Below are 18,823 nucleotides of genomic sequence, written 5' to 3' on the forward strand. Positions count from 1 at the left end.
ATCTCATGGTAGCATTAAGTCCACCAGTCTCTTACCAATATCCTTAGTTTGGGTGAAACCGAGTCTGTTAGCTTCACTGAGGAAAACACAGTCTGGAAGTTCTAATGATAGATGTTCACCCCCACATTCCGTAATGTAGATGAAACAGTTCCATTAGAAAAACCTCAGTTGTTCTAAGACATATCTGCCAGGGATTTCCTCAGGGGTTCTCCCTATTGGCCACCATACCTTTGGCAGAAGATCGGCGGAAACCTCGTTTACGCAGTTTATCTGGGGTTTCTCCCAATATTCTACAGAAGTTATTGCAGCCGATTGGGAGAACCCCTAGGGAAATTCCTGGTGAACATTTTTATAATCATTCAAATGTCTACTTCTGGTTTGGTGCTGCTCACCAGGTTTGAATTCACCTTTTCAAGTAAAGTATCTTTGAATAGATGAGACCTGGTGAGTGGACAGAATCTTCCAGTTCCATTTTCTCCTGTTATAATGTACTCATTTGCTATAATTTCTCATAATGGGGTGCTGGCATGTATGGCATATAGGCATGTGTCCACTGTCCGCAGGTATATGGTGGACAAAGTTCTACTCCAGTGAGCCAAATGAAGTATACATAGGAACTGATTTTAAAATGTATTGGACAAAAATCACAGAATCATAGAATGATACAGCACAGAAGGAGGCCATTTGGCCCGTCATGCCTGTGTCAGCGCTTTGAAAGAGCTATCCAATTAGTCCCACTCCCCTGCTCTTTCCCCATAGCCGTGCAGATCTTTCCCCTTCAAGTATTTATCCAATTCTCTTTTGATAGTTATTGTTGAATCTGCTTCCACCACCCTTTCAGGCAGTGCACTCCAGATTATAACAACTCACTGTGTACATTTTTTTTCCTCATGTCGCCTCTGGTTTGTTTGCTAATTAGTTTAAATCTGTGTGCTCAGGTTACCGACCCTTCTGCCACTGGAAACACTTTCTCCTTAATTACTCTATGAAAACCCTCCATGATTTTGAACACCTCTATCAAATCTCCCTTTAACCTTCTCTGCTCTAAGAAGAACAACCCCAGTTTCTCCAATCTCTCCATGTAACTGAAGTCTTTCATCCCTGGTACCATTCTAGTAAATCTCCTCTGTACTCTCTCTATTGCCATGACATCCTTCCTAAAGTGTTGTGCCCAGAATTTGCCACAATGCTCCAACTGGGGCCTAACTGGTGTTTTACAAAGGTTTGGCATAACTTCCTTGTTTCTGTACTCTATGCTTCTATTTATTAAGCCAAGGATCCCGTATGCCTTTTTAACAGCCTTCTCAACTTGTCCTGCCACTCCCAAGGACTTGTTTACGTACGTCCCCAGATCTCTCTGTTCCTGCATCCCCATTAAAATTGTACCTTTTAGTTTATATTGTTTCTCCTCAATCTTCCTACCAAAATGAATCACTTCACACTTCTCTGCATTAAATTTCATCTGTCATGCATCTGCCCATTTCACCAGTCTGTCTACGTCCTCTTGAAGTCTCACAACAATCTCATTGTTGCATCCACTCCTAAGGGGAGATAACTTAAAAACAAGAATAAATGTTAAGAGCATTTTAAACTAACTACAATTTTTTTCTCTAGGTTTTGTTACACTTCAACCAACATTCTTGCCTCAGCTCTTTGATACTTGTCCTGTCACTCCTGTTACACCAGTCCTGAAATTTGATTCAAGGCTTCTTCTGCTTCTGGTTTTGAAATTTCAAAAGTAAATTCTGGAAATCTGGCCACGTTATACTGGCCCATAAATCACCTCACCAAACAAAGTGACCTCCATAAATACACTGAGACATCCAACCCATGCTTTATACTCAATAAAAATGTTGGGATGTTGCATTTGTGTTTGGTCCAATTGGTTTAGTTTGTGAATATACTTAAAATTAGTGTCCTTAAACCTTGCTGTGCATTTCAACAAATCACAAGATCACAATATAATTACAGATGAGAAAGACCATTTGGCTTATATTAGTTTATCCAGCCAAAAGCACCCTTAAAATGCAGGCTGGGGCAAACCAATTTCTAGGCCAGAGAGTTAGGAATTGGGAAACAAGTAGAAATACCGTTTTATGGAGAGTGGAAGAATTTTAAGAAAGAAATTGTTTGTGAGCAATGTCACAGGAGATCAATTACTGTGAGTTTTTGTTAGAGTCTATGCATGTGGCTAAAAGTTCACAAATGAGTTTGTAGTTACTGTAAGACATTGATCATTCCAGGCTTTTTCATCAAATCAAGTTAAAATGGAGACAAATGTGCTTGGCTAGAGCAAAGAACCATCAGTTGCTCCTGAAAGTTGCACATGAACTGAACTAATCTCTAAGCTGAGGGAACAGGAAACATGCTGCTGGCTACACAGAAGTTGTGTGTTAGCTCAGAACTACAATAGCACCTCACATCAAACGGTTTACATTTCATCCAAAGGGATCAGTTGACAAGACCTCAAATGACTGTAATCTGACATGGTTTAGACACATATCACGTAGTCCATTTATAGATATATATCAAAGTCGCCAGTACTGCAGATGAATTTCGTACCCACTTAGTCACTGACTAGCAATGCCTGTCCACAAACAGCTGGAAAAAATATTAGTCACACTTTACTAATGTGTCTGTAATACAATAGAGGTTGAAACAAACCACAATGTCTAGGGCAGTACAGACTGTTGATTTGAGGCCTTCCCTTCCATACACATACACGCGCACGCACAGACAGACAGACAGACACACACACACACAGACACACACACACAATTTAACTATCTAACTGACTTAACATTCCTGTGTATTGCATAAAGTAAATAATTCCACATTGGAATGGATAAATCAGAATATTCACCTATCATATAGAGAATAATGGATACCTGAAGTGGTTACCAGGCAGTGACCTCATTGGGGACTTCAGAGCCTTTTGGGAGTGAAGCTTGAACAGTTTCCAATACTGTCATCACAACCCTGAGATTGGATTACAGCCATTTATTCACCTCATTATATTATTTTAAATTTTGAAGGCCATTATATGATTTGAGTTCTATTTGATAATGCATATACAATTCCTTATACTATATTTATAAATCTTTGACATTTTTACTGTGTGGTGCTGTGACCAACTGGCCATTGTCAATAAGACAGCTTTTCTTGTTTTGTTTCCGACCCAGCTGCCCTTTTGTTTGTTTTTGCAGGACCTACTTGGGATGTACCAGATCTTCTTTTCAAAATCTATACATGTGCCATGCCGTTTTTTAAAAAATTGTTTTAGAGTCATGACCAGAGTAGCCATCTCACTATAATGACTTGAAGGGTGGCCATGAAGGGAACAGGATGTTGCGAGTTCTGAGAGGCCAGTAGAGTGTGAAAGCACAGAAGAATATGGAGTTTAGTCTCAACGGGAATTCAGCCTGATAGTTTGGTACTAGTGGGAGTTTAAGCTCATGGTACCTATACTTTTAAGTTAGACAGTTAGACACAGAGGATGGCAGCACTGGGAATCTTTGTGAAATGTGTGGAGTGAAATATGTGGGCCATCGTGGATCTTCATACAGGTGCAGCAGGTAATTGGGAAGGCAAATGGAATATTGGCCTTTATTTCAAGGGGGGTGGAGTATAAAAGCAGGGAAGTCTTGCTACAACTGTACAGGGTGCTGGTGAGATCACACCTAGAGTACTGCGTACAGTTTTGGTCCCCTTATTTAAGGAAGGATATACTTGCATTGGAGGCGGTTCAGAGAAGGTTCACTAGGTTGATTCCGGGTATGAAAGTATTTTCTTATGAGGAAAGATTGAGTAGGTTGGGCCTATACTCACTGGAGTTTAGAAGAATGAGAGGAGATCTTATTGAAACATATAAAGATTCTGAGGGGCGGGGTTGACAGGGTAAATGCTGAGAGGATGTTTCCCCTCATAGGGAAATCTAGAACTAGGGGGCATCGTCTCAAGAATAAGGGGTCGCCCATTTAAGGGGGAGATGAGGAGAAATTTCTTCTCTGAGGGTTGTGAACCTTTGGAATCCTTTGCCCCAAAGAGCAGTGTAGGCTGAGTCAATGAATATATTCAAGGCTGAGTTAGACAAATTTTTGATCAGCAAGGGAGTCAAAGGATATGAGGAAAGTGGAGTTGAGGCCAAAACCTGATCAGCCATGATCTCATTGAATGGCGGAGCAGGCTCAAAGGGCCAAATGGCCTACTCCTATCTCTTATGTTCTTATGTTCCTATGATAGTGAGTTCAGCACCTAGTTGTACTTAGCCAGGAGATTTTTCTATTTGTGAAGTGAGTAAGTGGAGTTTGATTCTTGCAAGAGTTTGGTACCAGTGGGAGTTTAGGCTCATGGTATATTTTTAAGTTAGACAGTTAGACACAGAGGATGGCAGCACAGGGAATCTTTGTGATGTGTGTGGAGTGAAATATGTAGGCCATAATGGATCTTCAGTGTCTTGAGGGGCAGAACATTTGCACTAAGTATTGAAAAATTGAGTCTCTGAAGTAGAGAATCTCTGTGCTCAAGCACCAATTGGCCATATTCTGCAGCATCAGAAAGGATGAGGGATTTCTGGAATATGATCACCTATAAGAGATATATTGCACCCTTAATGTAGAAAATCATCCCAAGGCGCTTCACAGAGGTTAATCAGAAATAAATGGACGGTGAGTCAAAGAAGGAGTTATTAGGATGAGTGACAAAAAGCTTGGTCAATGAGGTGGTTTCTGGAGGGTCTTAAAGGATGAGAGGGAGGCAGAGAGGCAGAGGCTTAAGCTGAGAATTCCAGAACATGGAGCCAATGATAGGGAGAGGGTAGGGGGATGCACAAAAGGCCAGAGTTGGAGGAACGGAGTTTGCGGGGGGTTGGGGTGGGGGGCAGCAATTGTAGGGCTGTTGGAAGTTACAAAGATAGGGAAGTGCGAGGCCATGAAGGGATTTAAATACGAGGATGAGAATTTTATGTTTGTAGTGCTGGGAGACCGGGAGCCAATGTAGATCAGCAAGGACAGGAGTGGTAGGTATGCGGTATAGGATATGGGTGGTAGAGTTTTGGAAGAGCTGAAGTTAATGGGATGCTGTCCAGTAGAGTATTAGACCAGTCAATTATAGATGTGACAAAGGGATGGATGAGGGTTTCATCACCAGATGGGCTGAGGTAGGGGCCGAGGTGGATGGTGCTATGGAGGTGGTCTTTGTGATGGAGAGGATATGGGATTGGGAGCTTGTCTCAGGATTGCATAGGATGCCGAGGTTGTGAATAGTCTGATTCAACCTGAGACAATGGCCAGGGAGGTGATGGAACCTGTGGCAAGAGTACGGAGTTTGTGGCGGGGGCCAAAGATGATGGCTTCAATTTTCCCAATGTTTAACAGGATAAAATTGCAGCTATGCCCAACTAGCAGTATAACAACACAGAGGTAATGCATGTGTCTAGGGAGGTGATGGATAGGTAGAGCTGGGTGTCATCAATGTATATGTGCAAGTTGACCCTCGTGTCTGTGGGTGATCTCACCAAGGGGCAGCATGTAGATGAGGAAGAGGAGGAAATCTGGAGGTAATGCTGTGGGGTTGGGAATAGAAGCCATTGTTGACAATACACTGGTTACAATCAAATAAATAAAATTGGAACCAAGTGAGGGCAGTTTCACTGAGGTAGGCAATGAAGGAAGAGGCATTGTAGACGGATGGTGTGGTTGACTGTGTCAAAGAGTACAGAGAGGTTGATGAAGATGAGGAGGTATGATGCACCATGGTCACAGTCACAAAGGACATCATTTGTGACCTTGATTACGATTGTTTTGGAGCTGTGGCAGGGATGGAAACCTGATAAGAGCAATTCAAACATGGAGTTGTGGGAAAGATGGACGTGAATTTGGCAGGTGACAACAGATTCAAGGACTTTGGAAAAGAAAAGGAGGTTGGAAATTGTGCGGTAGTTTATAAGGACAGAGGGGACAGAGACAATGGCCCTGATATTTCCAGGGAGGGAGCGGGGGAGCTTGGTAGCACAGGGGAAATCTGTCGATATCAGTAGAGATAGTCAGTAACACTGAGTGCTGGGGGAGGGGTTATGGAGTGACAGTGTGAGGGAGCTGGAGATCAAGGGCCGTGATGGGGGGGGGTGGGGGGGGGGTTCGGCTGCAATCGCGGGCTGCAGATTGGGGGTTGGATGGGGGGTGGGGGGGTTGGCCGATCGTGTGGCAGGCCGGTAATCGAGGGTTGGGGGGTTTGGCTGCGCTCTGGAGCCGGCTGCTCCCGTCTCCATATCGCTGCTGGGCTTTCCGAGCCCTGGGAAACTTGGCTGGCAACTATTAAATTTAAATTGGGTTCCCAATTGCACTGTGGGAGTCCGATTTAAAAATGATAACGAAGTGTCCTGCCTCTTCAAGATGGGACACTCGCACGCTGGGAAACCCTCCACCGTAAAAACGGCAACGGGAGCGCACGCCTCAGGTTGGGGTGCGTTCCCTGTTGTTTAGAGTTTCACCCTCCCCACTTCACGACCTCCTCTCGCCCGTCGTGGGTTGGGGGTGGAGGGGGGTTAATATCGAGGCCAGCGACTCTAAGAAGGGTGGTGTTGAGCAATTTTGTGGTACTGTGGAGCAAAGAACATCAGAGGGGCATAAGAAGCAGGTAGATTACAAGAATAATAGCATGGTAGTGGTGGGATATTCTATAGTTAGGATTAGTCTTTATGGTCATAGCTGTGTCCCGAATCGTATGTCTCCCCCTGTTGTTAGGGTGAAGGACAACATGGGATAGATGGACAGACTTATGAGAAGAGAGGAAAAGCAGCCAAAATTCATGGTCCATGTCAAAATAAATGAAATAGATTGAAGTATCCATCAGCTCGACCATCGAGAGCTTTGCGGTCCAGGAGAAGCAGATGGAGGTAGGTGAAGTGTGTGATGCTTTCCTCATCGTGGGAGACGTCTAGTCCAGGGTCGACAATCACTTAATGGGAAAACAGCATATGGGAGAAGATCAAAGTAATAGTGGAGGAACTAAAGGTTAGTGTAGAGTTGATGTGCTGTTAGCCGTTTGTGCTGCTTCCTTCTGGTTGAAATCGAGTTAGGAGTGCCAGACTGCTGGGGGTGTTTGGGCTGGATAAAGGGTGCCTGGTTACACATTGAGGGTCGCTGGTCTCCTGGAGCTTGCTTGATTTCCCTAGGGAGTTTTGCGAGATGGCACATGTCACCGATGAGCCCGTGATTGCCTCACTACAGTGAAGGTTCATTCTCTGCAAGTGAGCATTCATTTCTGTTGTGGAGTACATCTGTTTAAAAAGAGAAGGCTGAGGGGTGATCTAATAGAGGTCTTTAAAATTATGAAAGGGTTTGATAGGGTCGATGTAGAAAGGATGTTTCCACTTGTGAGGGGGTCCAAAACTAGAGGTCATAAATATAAGATAGTCACTAATAAATCCAATAAAGAATTCAGGAGAAACTTCTTTACCTAGAGAGTGGTTAGAATGCGGAACCTGCTACCAGTAGCAGTTGAGGTCAATAGCATAGATGCATTTAAGGGGAAGCTAGATAAGTACATGAGGGAGAAAGGAATAGAAGGATATGTTGATAAGGTGAGATGAAGTAGAATGGGAGGAAGCTCATGTGGAGCATAGACCAATTGGGCCGAATGGCCTGTTTCTGTGCTGTAAATTCTATGTAATTCTAAGTGTAAAAAAAGTACATTTGAAGTCACAGTCGGAGTTTAAGGAATTAAGCAATGTTCCTTAAATATGCAAATTGTCCCATGAGACTGGAGATTAGTCAATGTACCACCTTTGGCCAAGAAGGGAAACAAGGAGAAACAGGGTAACTGTGGATCAGTTAGTTCTGAGCAAACTCTCAGGATCCCTAATTCAAGATGAAATGAATGGGCATTTAGAAATGCACGTGTTAAGTAAGGACAGTTAGCATGGAATTGTTAAAGACAAGTTATACTTGACAAATTTAATAGTTTTTTTTGCAGAAGTGACAGTCTGGATAGATAAAGGGAATGCAATAAATGTAATGTACATAGGTTTTCAAAGGGCATTTGATAAGGTGTCTCAAAAGAGACTTGTTAGAATAAATCAAGTATATGGCATAAGTGGAAATGTAGCAGCATGGATAGAAAGTTAGTTGATGGATCGGGAAAGTTTATTTTCTCTGGTTGGGGAGTAGGTGATGAGAGGCTGTTATTAATTTAAAATTGTCACTAAGGGAGTGAGAAATGAGCTTAGGAGAAATTTCTTTACACAGAGGGTTGTTGGAGCATGGAAGGTTTTGTCACAGGGATAGTTGAGGCAGAGATCATTGCGTCGTTTAAGGGAAAATTGAATAAATATTTGAAACAGAGGAAAATAATAAGAAAAAAATCTTTCATTTGTACAGCACTTTTCATGATATCAGGATATATTTTTTTTATTCGTTCATGGGATGTGGGCGTCGCTGACGAGGCCAGCATTTATTGCCCATCCCCAAGCACTTCACAACCAATAAAGTCACTTTTGAGGTGTAGTCACTGTTGCAATGTACAGAAACACGGCAGCCAATTTACACACAACCAGGTCCCAGGAACAGCAATGAGATAAATGACCGGATCACCTGTTTTAGTGATGTTGCTTGAGAGATAGATATTGGCCAGGACACCAGGAGAACTTCCCTGTTCTTCTTCGAATAGTGCCATGGGATCTTTTAAGTCCACCTGAGAGGTCCGATGGGGCCTCAGTTTCACATCTTATCTGAAAGATGGCACCTCTGACAGTGCAGCATTCCCACAGAACTGCACTGGAGTGTCGGCTGAGATTATGTGCTCAAGGGGTAGGAGAAGGCTTGTGTGGAGCATAAACGCCGACATGAACCAGCTGGGCTGAATGGCCTTGTTTCTGTGCTGTACATTCAATGTAATTCTATGGAAAGTTCTGGAGTGGGGTCTGAACCCATGACCTTCTGACTCTGGTTAGAGAGGAATTCTGCAATTTTACTGAACTCACCTTTTCAAAGTAGGGAAAAGGTTTGCTGAACAATTTCTTAGACTAAAAGGTTTGTGCACAGTCCATGACAGAGTGAATTATACATGGTTTGTGAAATGAGGCCGTTTAATGGGTCAAACGGCTTTGTCTTGTTCTGTGCTCTTTTGTAAACAAAACTTTTGAATTTGGCAGACTGCAGCCAACATTGGCAGTCTGAGTTCGTCTGCCAATAGCTAGGCTTAGAGAGACAGAGAGATATTTTAATAACAGTGTTTAATAAAGTTAAATATCCCTTCAGTTTACTCGTCTTTTAAAATCACTCTGGTGGTATAAACAACATTGAACTATCAGCCATTTTAAGGATATTATTATGTCAGCAAGTTGATCATTGCTTTATGGCAACAGCATTCAGCTGATTATACTGCGTTTACTGCAATAGTCATTGTGCCACGAGTGTTGCAGGTCTGGTCTCAAACCATCTTCTATCATATGGTTGTCATTAACTATAATCAATGCATCTGGTTAAGAAAATTGTGTCTATAAAACAAGCCAGATATTTTATAAGGTAGTTCTGGGATTGTGCCTATACTTTTTACATCCATGCTGGCGTTTTAAAGTTACAATGCTCCATTAACTTTTAAAACATGCATATGTAATGTGACCTGTTTGTGTTCTTTTTCTTAATGAGATTTCACATTATTTACAAATTGCACCACAAAACTGGCTTCTTCCTACAGTGGCTGGAGGATTAACCAAGACAGAATTAGCATTAGTGAAATAAGTGATGAGTGCTCAAGAGAGAACTCAGTCCCCCATAGAAAAGTTAAAATATCTTGAGATTGCAGGATTGGAGGTTCCCAACTTCTCCACAAATTCTAAACCCAGTCTAGAGTTTTTTTTCTTGTTTGTGTACTAATGGTTCACAATAATGGTGCATTACAGTAAAAACTAGAGAAATGAAGTGCACTTCTGGGTATTGCAGTTTGTTTCACATGCTTGTGGGGGGTGTCAGGCAAACAGCTGCTGTTCTTTGTAGTTGAAGCAGCAAAGGTGTTTTTTGGGGGGTGGGGGAAGGGAGGTGGGACATTTATTGCTCTTTAAAGAAATCTCCAAGTCAACAGTTTTTGTGGGTTCCTAAGAATGGCTGTGATGTATAACACCATCTACTGTTCTAATGACTTCAAAAACTGGATCAGGTTTGTCAAACATGACCTCTGTTTCCTGAATTTGTGTTGAGTTTTTCCTATAAAGCCCAATCTGTAATTTGATGGTGGCATAATATGATTTGGTATCAAATATATGCCAATAACACCATGAATTTGACACTGACATTTGCAGCAATGTATAACGACATTACAAAAAAAAGACAAAAAATTTGTGGAAATAATGGAAGTAAAATCCAGTTTCACAATGATTTAAATTTTTCATATTTGTTCTTTTAAACATAGATGTGTGCAAGAACGTTGTATTACTTTGCATTTGTGAGTTACTGTAATCTCCTTCTGCCCTGCACAATCTACAATCCCTCCTTGGGATGTGGGGGATTTAATGAGGATTCTTCTGCTATTTGAGCTATGTTGTAATCCATGGAGATGCTGATATTTTTCTTAAACTAACATAGCTTTGGCACCATGCTTACAACATGATCGAGTTAGATTTTTTTTTCGCACTCCTTAACTCAAAGGTGAAATGGATCCTGGCAGCAACTGAGCTTCCCTACACTCCATGTTAGTTCCATTTTTGACTCAAGGTGGAGGAGGAAGAAGAGATTTCCAGCTGCGTACAGCTGGTGTAGTGTTAATGCTATGTCTTGGAAGAGGAAAGAGGTCCAGCTGCAGTTCCACCCAGCAAGTGGTTGGTGCTAATGCTATATATAGATACATATACACACACATACATATCTACATGTATATATGTATATGTGTATATATATATATGTATATATCGGAATTTAAAAAATAATAGAGAATATTTCGCAGGTTAAACAATGTCTGCTAGTGTAATGTAGAAAGGAAATCTGTCATTCCATGAGTATAATAGGATACAGAACGTTCTTCTCTTTTATTAGAATTCTTTGCTCTCACTTCTTCTCACTAAAGTTTCTGAGAAACAACTGCAGAATGGGATTTGCCAAGCTTGTGAAAAGGCGGTTTAGTGGCACCGTACAGGATCCATGTGCTGCTCAGGTGATTTTAAAATTCCAGCTGAAATCTGCACAAGGCTCACCGCAATAATAAAATGGGACACGCCCAATACACTTGCATAGAGAAAATATCTCTGGCATACATTGTGAAATCAGAAACACACTGACCAAATCGATATATTTTGATGTAATTTAATGTGGTCCTCTGTGAAAGCTATTTATATATAGACAATTAAGAAATATGGAATAAATAAATAGATATAAAAATCTGAATGAGTTTAAAAGTTTTAAAAGCTCAGCGCTTTGGGATGTTTTACAACATTAAAGGCACTATATAAATGCAAGTTATTGTTGTTGTTTGGTTGCTGGGTGTGTAAACCACTTAGTTGAGCCCTGAGGACACTCAACTCGATCAAAATTACAATCCTGTGTAATGTGCCCTTTAACTGCTCAGACAGTGCAACGGAATTAGGGCTGTAATTAAGTGGAACATGCTGTAACTAACCATTTTTTAAAAATCAGAACAACTATTAATATGTCCCTCAAATGCAGTAAGTAATACCCCACAAAATACAATTAGCAACACTATTCCTTATGGAAAAAAAACTGGAAAGTTGTCAAGTAAAACACCAGACCACAAGTTGTCATGGCTACAACACAGAGGAAGAAACTGCTAAAGTTGGAAATCTGAAATAAAAACAGCAAATACTGGAAATACACAGCATGCCTGTCAACATCTGAAAAGAGAAAATACAGGTTAACATTCCAGGCGTGGACCCTTCTTCAAACTGAAACTGGAAGATAAGTGAGCCACTGAATGGAACAAAACAAAAAAAGGAGGTGGGTGGGAAAAGGATGTCCATTTGTAGTCAATAGTAGTCACTGCAGACTGTTACCCAGAATGGAGAGAGAATCAATGATATTCAGAGGTGAAATGTTAGAAGTTGAATTTCTCCATCCTTCAGCTTCTGCATAACACATTTTTTACTAACTTCTATATGTGTTATAAATCCTAAGCTCCATTTACAATCACTGAATTTGTCCGCAATCGTCTCCTTTGCGGAAGCTGATGTAAAGAATCAATTTAATATGCCTGCCATATTCTGATCAACTGCAATGGCTTTACCCAATTCATCCAATCTAAGACCTTCTTTGTACTATTAACATAATTGGAAACATTTTTGGGGACCCTCTGTAATTTTTGTCTTTTTTAAAAAAAAATTTCTTTAGCTCTCCTCATTTTTTGTTTCCGTGTACCTTTAAAAGTATTCCAGCTTGTGTTTTAGGTTCCTTCTAACCTTATTATTAAATAGGATAGATGAAATCTGAAAAAAAACCAAACAGAAATACAGGCCAGTCTTTCCCCCTCCAATTTCCGCCCGCTCATCTGACCCCAGTGAGGTCAGGCTTATTTTGGCAGCCTCCTAGAGGTGTTGTCACTTGTACTTGGGAGCACGCTGCTCGGAGGAGATGGCAAGTGGCTGTTGCTGCAGAATCGCAATGCCTGCAGCATCTTAAAGGGACACACAGCATCCTGAAGTTCACCATTTGATCCTCCCACTTCAAAAATTTACTGCAGCCAATAAGAAACATTAGATGGAACATCCCTCTCTTCTTTTAAGTGCCGGCTGGGTTATTTTAAAGTTTCCATCATGTAGTAATGCTGGATTATTGTTGTATACAGGCATGATTAGTGTCTAGTGTTACTAAAGCAGTAATGATGGAAAATGGATGCAGAACATACTAATTTTCAACCCTTTCTTCTGCGTCCATGATCTGTCCAAGATACTTTAATTAGCATGTTACGGCATTATGCAGCATAACTTATCTGCTCCAACTGGTAGTTTATAGCAGTTGCCAATTGATAATTTGCTGACATTATTCAGTTAAACTAAGCCAGCTTGGTTTAGTGGTAGCACTCTTACTTCTGAGTTAGAAGGTTGTGGTTTCAAGCTCCACTCCGGGATTTGAGTACATAAGCCAGGCTGAGGGAGTGCCAGATAGCTGAAAGTTGTATCCTTTACAATGGGCATGGTAGCCTAGAGGTTATGGTTCCAGAATATCGGAACATAGAAACATGGAACAGGAGTAGGCCATTCAGCCCCTTGAGCCTGCTCCACCATTCAATTAGATCATGGCTGATCTATACCTCAACTCCATTTACCCTGTTTAGCGCTATATCCCTTGATACCTTTGCCTAATAAAAATCTGTCGATCTCATTGAAAGTTCCAATTGTCCAAGCATCCACAGCCTTTTGGGGAAGAGAATTCCAGATTTCTACTATGCTTTGTGTGAAAAAGTGCTTCCTGATTTCCCTCCTAAATGGCCTATTTCTAATTTTAAGATTATGTCCCCTCGTTCTTGATTCCCCCACCAGAGAAAATACTTTCTCTGCATCTACCCTATTGAATCCTTTCAACATTTTAAACACCTCGATTAGATCATCTCTCAATCTTCTAAACACAAGGGAATACAAGCCAAGTTTATGAAACCTGTCCTCATAATTTAATACTCTAAGCCCTGGAAGTTGGGAGTTAAAATCCCACAGTGGTATGTTGTGAAATTGAATTTAACAAAACTGGTTTTGGTGGGCGAGCACTAGACAAATGACAATGAAAGCTAAAGCAAAACACTGAGGGTGCTGGAAATCTGAAATAAAAGCAGAAAATGCTGGAAAACACTCAGCAGGTTAGGGAGCATTTGTGGAGAGAGAAACAGAGTTAACGTTTCAGGTCGATGACCTTTCATCAGAACTCTATGAAAGCTGTTGCACTGTTTTAAAAGCCCAATCGGTTCACTAATGTCTTTCAGGGAAGGGAACCTACCACCTTAATGTGGTCGGATCTTTTAGCACCCAATCCTCATCTGCAGTCTCCCACCCAAAACCTCCAGGAAGCAGCAACTGGTCGGTGGATAGAAGCACAATTTTGGGTGGCAGGAGGCCATTGCCAGGGACCAAAGGAACGGTGCCCAGAACTCAGGCAAGTAGCAAGGAGGGGATTCGGGACAGCCTTGTGGTCAGGGGAGGTGGGAAGCCTGGGGCAGGGGAGGTTTAAATTTTTCATATGGGGCCCAGAGGAGCACTCCTGCTTCTCCTGGTCCCACAAAAAAAAGTCAAAAAACACTTACCTGCTTAGAACTGCTAAGAGGCCTCAGCTGATTCTGATTTTCCTGCCATAGTAGTGTGCTCCATGCATCAGTCCAAATGTGCACTTGAAACTAGCAAATGAGTTAACTTGGAAAAATGGATACAAAAAGCCATTTCCGTTTTAAACCACTACTACCCATTTGGGCATAAACTGCACCTATATCGGAAAAGCCAAATTCTTGACTCTCCACTGCTAAAGAATCAGAAAAGCAATGTACTTTTGCTACAACAAAAAGATTGCCAAGATTGTTCAAGATAAGAAAATCTTGCTATGGTCTTGTGATTCCGCTCATATGATGCTCTTGTATTATTATTCTCAATAGAAAAAACGATGATTATCATGAATGATAACCATATCACAATGTTCCATGTATCTTGTATTTAGTTCCCAGTCAAATAAGTAAATGTCTGTAGATTCCCATTTACAGTTAAAAAATGTTCTTTAAATGTAACACCAAATTATATTGTGCTGTATTATGATTCAAATGCAACATACAACATGATAGATCTAAACACACAATTGACTCTTATATCTGTAGAACTATCTCTGTTTGTGGAAATTCTGTTTTCTCCCACACATGCCATGTTCTTCGGTTTCACTATGTAATTAGATTTCAATCTGACACGTGCCTCAGTTGTGTTATCCTTCCAGTTTCCTCTTGCACTGCAGACTGACCTCTACATACTTGTGCGGTGCAGTGTGTGTGCTGCTTGCTTATCTGTTTCTCAAATAACGGAGATGTGGGTGGAACACGTGCTGCCCATCTGCAAACAGACTTCAAAGCATTGGTCACATTGACATTGAGATATATGAAAAATTCAGTCACCAGTACGTCAAGGATTAGTTTCATCTGCTCATAACAACTTCAATTTCTATCTGAAATGGGTAAAATCTTTCACCTCTTCAAGTACAGCCCTTAGTCGAGGTTTGAACCACAGTGTATTTTGTTCAGTCTCTCAAGAGCAATTTGAAGTCAACAAAAAACTTGTTCTTATTCAAAGTAAAGAAAGAAGAGAAAGAACTTGCATTTATATAGCGTCTTTCACGACCTCAGGATGTCCCAAAGCACTTTACAGCCAATGAAGTACTTTTGAAGTGTAGCCTTTGTTGTAATGTAGGAAATGCAGCAGTCAATTTGGGCACAGCAAGGTCCCACAAACAGCAATGCGATAACAACCAGATAACCTGTTGTTTAATGATATTGGTTGAGGGATAAATATTGGCCAGGACATCGGGGAGAACTCCCCTAAATTGCATCAAGAATTCACTTTTTGACTTGATTGCACTTCAGTTGATCCAGTATTGTATACACATAAATCATTTATAAACCTAGGTCTACAATTTACCAGGAAGAGCAAACTTTATTTGATAGCTGAGTAATCCTTTATTTACAATGAGAACTAAAAGTCAGAGCAGACCTGATATCGGTGTGAATCTGAATCACAATAACTGACCTGAGCTTGATGAACTTTTGGTCCTGGTTTAAAGATGCCCCACTCTTAGAGGCAGGCTTTCTCCCAGTCCCAGTTCAGAAGCAGTACAGCATAAACTTTTACTACATTTCCTGAATTAATTTGTCGCAGTGTCTTCCAAATTTCATTTATGAATCTGTCATGACATGTGTTACCCATGATATACCTCATTTTCAAAGCGATCCATTTAAATGTGTTGCCACAGGAATTGGTAGATTATTTAGGAACTTTGGCTCTAAAATTCCTGGGTTCCCGATATGTGGGTCAAAGTGTCACAGGGCACTTCTGCCCATTGAATCGGAGGATCCTGATTCCTTTGGAAGTCCCAAGATCAGTTACTTTGCATAATGCTGAGCTGGACAAAGGTGTGAATCCTGCCAGCAGTTGGCCAAACATCCTTGTTGGTGAAGAATTCGGAAGGGCATAATTTTTTCATTTGAAGGGATGAATCAATTTAATAGGATGAGCAGGCTGTGGTAAAAGGGAACAAAATAATAGCTGTAAGAGGAGGAAATAGGCGAGCATTGAACTTTTCTGAGGCTGATATTGAAGGCTTGCTGTCAGAAATCGGAGAAAGAAGGGATGCTATTGTTGGAATAGCTAGGAAGAAGCTGTCAAATGTAGCAGCATAGGTCATGTAGAAGGAGACTGTAGCTTTGAGTGGAACCTCCATATCCCCAAGGGCCCCTTAAAGTGTTGAAAGAAGCTTAATGATCTCACTCAGTCAACAAAGATAAGCAAGTTGTCAGCTGAATAACAGGAAAGCTTACTGAAACAGAAAGGCAAATGGATATTCCCTGCTCCAATATTCATGCAATCCCTGCTTCTCCTGACCCCACAAAAATAATTTAAAATTTACCTTTCTGGAGTCTCCTCTGCTTTACCGCCAGTAAAAATGGCCAGTGAGTGCACTGTGCGTGCTCTGCTCAGTCCTGTCCTAAAATGGCAATCGGGGTCCTATGTACTTTATAGGACCCCGATTTGCATATTAAATAGGATTACCACTTGAAACAGGTGAACGCTTCAGCACACGGAATATCATAAAATACCCATTTGCCTCTCTGTTTCAGTAGCTTTCCTGTTATTTAGTGGTAGGCCCCTTTAAAAATGGCAGCGGCCAGAGCATCTACGTTAGCGGGGCGGTAAGTCTACCTGCTCCATTGACGCTGTTACTGCCTTGTTAACACCGATTTGGCTCCACTATGTTTTCAGTGGGTTTGTGAACGTACCACTTTGTTTAATATGTTTCAATGTATTCTTCACTCTCTTCACCAGCTACCAGTTTCCTCATGGGAAATCCACAAAGTAGCCGTTTAGGAAGCATTCTGATCACGCAGACCCAAGTTAACAGTCTGTTTTACTTCCTCCAGAGACTGCAAGCCAGGATCAGAAGAGGATGATGCTGAACAAGAGATTGCGGTACCCTCTACCTCTATCAACATTGTCACCCACTCATGTATCCTTGTAGTTAACAGCCCAGAGACATTCACTCAGAGGGTTTCAGATAGTGTAGATAAGGAATTGGCATGTGGTGAGACACAGAACACAAGGAAGCCAGATGATCCAGGTGTGGAAGTGGGGCCTGATGTAGCTGAGCGGAGGCTAAAGAAATATTAGCCCCTGGCTGCAGAGGATGCAGATAACAATCTCAGAAGTCCTGCCATGAACAGAAGGATGCTAACAGTGTACCAAACCTATATAGAGGTTCTGCATGGCCTCTCCCAAAATGTTGGGCAGATGGCTGGGACAGTGATGAAATCCACTGTCTTACTGTGCGCCAACATTTGAGAGGGTTTTACATTGCCATGCACCCTGGGAAAAGTGGAAGCTGCAGGAACATCTGCAAACCTTCTCTCTCTCCATGAGAGTCAAGGTAAGTCAGTCAATTCATTGTTGAATGAAGGACTGCAGGCCTTCGGGAAGCACTGCAGGTCTTCGGGAAGCACTTGGAGGAGTCCATATCCATCAGATTACAAAGTATATATGGCAGTATCTCGGAGGGACGAGAGGACATATTATAGACTATCTCTCAGAGATTTAAGGATCTTTCCGCTTCTATGAGTTCACTCACTGGTAACCAGAATCTGTTCTAAATGTCTATTGTGCATGTCTCAGTCTCTGCTTTCCCTCATGATAGCAGCATAAGGAGCATTCCATCAGCACCCCATAGAAGCCTTCAATTTTGCTGGGCCAGGATGATAAGAAGTCCATAACAAAGAGCCAGCCTCTCCTGTGTTCATCCCAGACATTGGGTCCCTGATTGGAGCACCACTTCCATTCCATGAGTCTCATAACAGTTTGGAGCAAACTTCTACATTTCAGATCCCAGGCCCTCGGGTGGCATGTAGATTAAATGCTAGAAGAAGGCAGAGAAAAGCTTGCGTGGTCATAAGGGGTGTGCACGGTGAAGAAACCAAGTAATATTTTTCTAAATAGTTGTAATAAAGCACTGGAATTATTGATGCAATGACTTCTTGGTGTTTAGTTATCTTCTATGACAATGGGGAACTGATACTGTGCTGATTTTGAGGCTCACGATTATGATTTCATGGTTCACTATAAGGAACAAGGATTTTACTTAAACCATACAGAGGTTGGTGAGAGGATCCTGTTCTTTGATGGGCTGAGATTTCTAAAGATATTGGTCTAGAGACCAGAACTGTGGTGTACTATCCTTCCATGTCATTCTTGATCTCTCTGCAGCTCTTGACATGGTTCACCACTCTACCCAGAGTGAGCCTCTGGCTTAGTGATAGCACTCCCACCTCTGAGTCAGAAGGTGCAGGTACAAATCCCACTCCAGACAGTCCCAGCAAGTGGAGACTGGAGCTCTGGCTCTGAATTTTGGATTGACATCCAGTGGGATACTCGCATCCAGTATGTATGGGTGGCCTGCCCTCAACGTATCGAAGTGTGAGCCCATAAAACCCTCCCGTCGTATAGAACTAACCACCCAATCAGCTGGTATAAAGATGATTACGGCCATGAAAGGAGCATTCATATCATGACCTGTCAGATTGTTAATCAGCCTGCCAATCCTCCCACTACTTCATATTATCCGCCAAGGGAAGAGTGTGAAGATACGAAAACAACAACAAT

The 18,823-nt window shown here is 41.7% G+C and overlaps 1 protein-coding gene across 2 annotated transcripts in view; it reads left to right on the top strand.

Annotated features, from left to right (window-relative positions):
- The window catches only part of LOC137331465 (carboxypeptidase N subunit 2), an 82,131-nt gene extending 63,937 nt beyond the window's left edge, over window positions 1-18,194 (top strand). Inside the window, exon 6 of one of the 2 annotated variants that reach the window (XR_010965484.1) lies at window positions 17,095-18,194. The gene's annotated coding sequence lies outside the window, so the exon portion shown is untranslated. Of the gene's footprint in view, window positions 1-1,614; window positions 1,662-17,094 lie in introns of those variants that run through there. The other variant, XR_010965485.1, reaches the window with a different exon arrangement.
- Window positions 18,195-18,823: the final 629 nt, after the last annotated feature.

The sequence above is a fragment of the Heptranchias perlo genome, chromosome 13 (assembly GCF_035084215.1).
Source record: "Heptranchias perlo isolate sHepPer1 chromosome 13, sHepPer1.hap1, whole genome shotgun sequence".
NCBI classification, from domain to species: Eukaryota; Metazoa; Chordata; class Chondrichthyes; order Hexanchiformes; family Hexanchidae; genus Heptranchias; species Heptranchias perlo.